We start from the raw sequence: 4,366 nt of genomic DNA on the forward strand, positions 1-4,366 counted from the left end.
CATTTTCATTTCAGACATTCATTCTACTCATCAGCTATTGGAGACATGTAATCAAAGTGTTTAGACATTGTTACATTCTTTCAGTTCAGAAATTGTTGGAAACATACAAACTGAGTGTGTGCACAATGTTACATTCATTATATTAGTTGTCGGAGATGTACATGTATTTTTTTGTTGAATAATGTTAATGTTTTAGTTGAATAACGATTAATGTTATTTCTGTTGAGAAACAAGGGTAAATTAAATCCATTACAACCAATTTCATTATTGATTTACTGATTCAGAAACCAATTTCATTGCCACTATAACCTCAAATATGACCCTACAACTTAATATCATACTACTATAATAGCAAAGAATATGCTTTCAAAGAGAAAAGACAGATAGCCTGAGGTCATAAAGCCATTACAACGAATTTGATTACTGATTTTTTGATTTAGAAACCAATTTCATTGCCACTATAATCTCAAATCTGACCCCTGCAACTCAATATCAAACTACTATAATAGAAATGAATATCCTTTCAAAGATTAATGACAGATTTCCTCAGGTGCTAATGGAATAAAAGCAACAACCTCCATACAATAGCTAGAACATGGGTTTCTTATAAGAAATTAACTGAACAATCTTCCTTCCAATCCTTCCTCCAATCAGTTGGTTATGCTATTGATGGAGAAGTTGATTGAGCAGTGGTGGATTCAATTGTTGACTCAACAGAAGTTTCTCTAGTTGATTAAGTTCCCGATTCAGTAATTGATTCTACGAATTAACCAATTTCTCACTGAAAGAACACAACCAACTTCTTTAGCATCAACATGACCCAATAATCCGTTGATTCACCAACATTAGAGGCCCTCACTAGGCTTGAGTTATTAGTTCCCATCCTTGGGATTAGATACCATCCACCATCGTTTAGTTCCCATCCTTATGCATGTTTTAGTTACCTCTTTTGTATCACTATCTGCCTACCTTCTCTTTAGGCAATCAAGTGGCACTTTTATCACATCAAATATGGCCTTGCCCCCACAAAATTAGTTTAGGTTATTCCATGAAATTCCAGGACTTATTGGGTAAGATATTCATGTCTAATCCCAAATTGAAGATGTGAATGAAAATAGTGAATGAAAAGTTTTTCAAGAATTTGTTTCAAGTGAACATTTTGTCTGCAACCTCTGGTACAACTAAAGGGATGGTTACCTAACCGAAGCCCATAGAAGAACCTTTCCCTATAAGGGCCCATGCAAGAACTGTTGGGTGAAACTATGTTCGTTTAATTCTGTTGTAATACTTACCCAACTATTTAATTTATCAATCCGAGGTCCGTAGACTTACGAGAACATGCACTATATATGCAGGACTGAAGTGGAACTAATCTAATCTAATCTAAATTACTGAAATCAAATTAAAGCATTGAAACACTAACTAGGAAAGCATGAAATTTAATAAAAGAAAAGCAATACAACATGTGAAGAAGTGAATGGCAAACAACAGATATGAGCTCATAACAATAAAACTATGTCAAATTATATTACAATAACTAAATTACAAATCATGAAAGAATCAAAGTTAATCTCCATTCTCTATTATTCCTTATTCATTCCAATGAAGAGAGAGCACTCTCTTATATACATGAAGAAGATAACCTTTCCATAATTACATATCCAATATTCTCTCAAGCACTCTCAACAAGTTTCCCGTTATTACAAGATATCATCGCACAAATCTCTCAAACATGATCCCACAAATCTCTCACATATCTTGGATAAGATATGTCTCCATGATTTTCTCCTTAGGATAAGATATGCCTCCATGATTTTCTCCTTAGAAAAAGATATGCCTCCATGATTTTCTCCTTAGGATAAGATATGCCTCCATGATTTTCTCCTTGATATGGTGGAGGAGATATTAATTCTTCACATATTTCCTACACATCACAAAACTCACATATTCTTGAGATATATATAAAAATATGTACATTTTCTAATAATTAATCATAAATTCACTTAAAATACAAAAATGAATAAAATGGAAAATAAGAAGGTGAAACCCAAGTGTATGTAGGAAAGTGATATGATAACAGGTTAATGGGATGATGAAATGTAAGGAAAAAGGTGGATGAAAATATGACATTTCTGAGTCCCAACAAGAACCTACACTAATAATTATGTTCTTGTGTTATATATGAAATTATCGAATACTATCAAGCATCCATTTTCATTCCTTGACTGGCTAGTCATTCAGCCAAAGGAGCACCCGAGCACTGTGGGGGAATCCAACTAATGATATTTTTTATTGGAAGGACAAAACTTCCCTCTACCCTCCACACAGGCATAAATTCTAATATATTTGTGCCTATAATCTCTACCCTAAACCATTTTGATATGGGTGCTTATGCATCTATATAATCAATGAAAATGTTACCTTAGGAATCAGGTTCCCAGAATGACTGCTCATTGCATAACATGCCATGCCTACAAAGAGAAAATTCTGATGTTAGGTAGATTCATTTTCTGGTTAGAGAATCATTTCTAAATGAATAACAGACCCACTAATTTAGAAATTCTCTTTTCCAGTCTCAAGGGGGTCCCCTTGGTGTTGTATGCTACCAACAAACCCATAAATATGTAAAGAATCAAAGTTGATTGGCACAGAGAAAGCTCAGTGTGAGCTATTTCCCCTAAGCAGTCAACAACAAGGATAAATTTTTTTCCTATATTAATGCTCGTTGAGATCATATGCCTCCAACAGTATAACAATGAGTGAAGAATGACAAAATTGAAAAGATATGTGCTTGAGGTGAATCTGAAATCAAAATAACTACATAACTACATAAAGATACTACAACTAAGAACCCTCACATTAAGACATGCTAACCCCTACTAGGAATAAAAAAATGGCAAGAACACAATGAGTGCCAAAAACAAAGATTTGAGGACTCAAAAATGTAGTTGGGTTGAAGAAACTCAGTTATGTCAAATCTGTTACAAAAATGGAAAAGGAATAGCTCTTCTTGATAACTCATATTTTTACCAACTAGGAATAAAAGGAATGCCAAGAACAAAAAGAATGACAAGAACAGTGATTTGAGGACACAGAAATCTAGTTGGGTTAAAGAAACTATGTTATGTCAAAGCCTTTACCAAAAGAAATAAGAATAGATCTTCCCCAAATCCCATATTTTTACCAAGTATGAATAAAATGAACGCCAGGAACAATCATTTGAGGACACAGAAAAATAGTTGGGTTAAAGAACTTGTGTTATGTCAAACCTGTTATAAAATTAGAAAGGAATAGCTCTTCTTGATAACTCATAAAAATAATCTAAGAATCAAATAAAGAAGTTTAAACCCTTCCAATAATGATTTTCAGATCCGAGATGTATTCAGCTACAATATATAGATAAAACGCTGATGGTTGTTTCTCATTGATTGCAAAGGCCAATTATTTTCCTTCTTTTCTAATACAGTTTTTTTAAATCAGAATTTGGTAGTTACTTTGTAGGTTGTTGCAGCCATGTCAAGAGTTTCTATTGCAGATCGTACAAGGAACAAGAGGAGGCGAGGGATGAGGGTTTCCCAACTGCGATCCTCTTCATCAGATGAGTATAGGGGGGGTGATGTGAATGAAAACAATGCACCCAGTAATGTTGTTGAAAAGGACACTGTGGTGGTAGATCATGTTATCCCAACATCAACCACAGAGTTGTAGTTACCAATCAAAGGAAATATCTTCCCAGGAGCATGTTATTGAGATGTGCAATAGAAACCAACCCTCTGTCTACTCACAGAGGCAATAAACAAAAGAACCCCTTTGTTCTCACTAAAGGAAATTCAGGAGAAAATAATAGAAAGTAAAGATCAATTGAATTCAGTTTGAAACAACATTGGAAAGGAAAGGAAGTAGTAATTACTTATTTGGTAATTACTTGATGAAAGACAACAACATAAAGAAGGAAAACAGGTGAACATAAATCATAAGTAGTTACCAATAGAGGATACTAATAACCAATAAAAATATAAGATACAAAATTATGCTTCAAGACAATTTATGTAAGGCCCAAAATCTATGAATCAAGCAAAAATACTGCCATACCATGGATCTACAATTCTTGAGAAAACAAAAAAAATACCCATCTCATGCCTAACCAACTCCAAAAGCATCCTTCTAAGTAGAAGACTTGTATTGATTTCATCCAATAGGCAGAATTATTACAAACCTTACAACATACTCAACTCCAGAGCTTTATATAACATGCCACCAAAGAAAGCAATTACCACAACAACAAAAATAAAATGATCATTAACAACCATTTAGAACAAATTCTTGATTCATTCGAACGACAGTCTTGGTAATTAATCGGTGAAAG

Source organism: Pinus tabuliformis, chromosome 6, assembly GCF_031772625.1.
Source record: "Pinus tabuliformis cultivar Carrire ecotype Pingquan chromosome 6, CPIR1, whole genome shotgun sequence".
NCBI lineage: Eukaryota > Viridiplantae > Streptophyta > Pinopsida > Pinales > Pinaceae > Pinus > Pinus tabuliformis.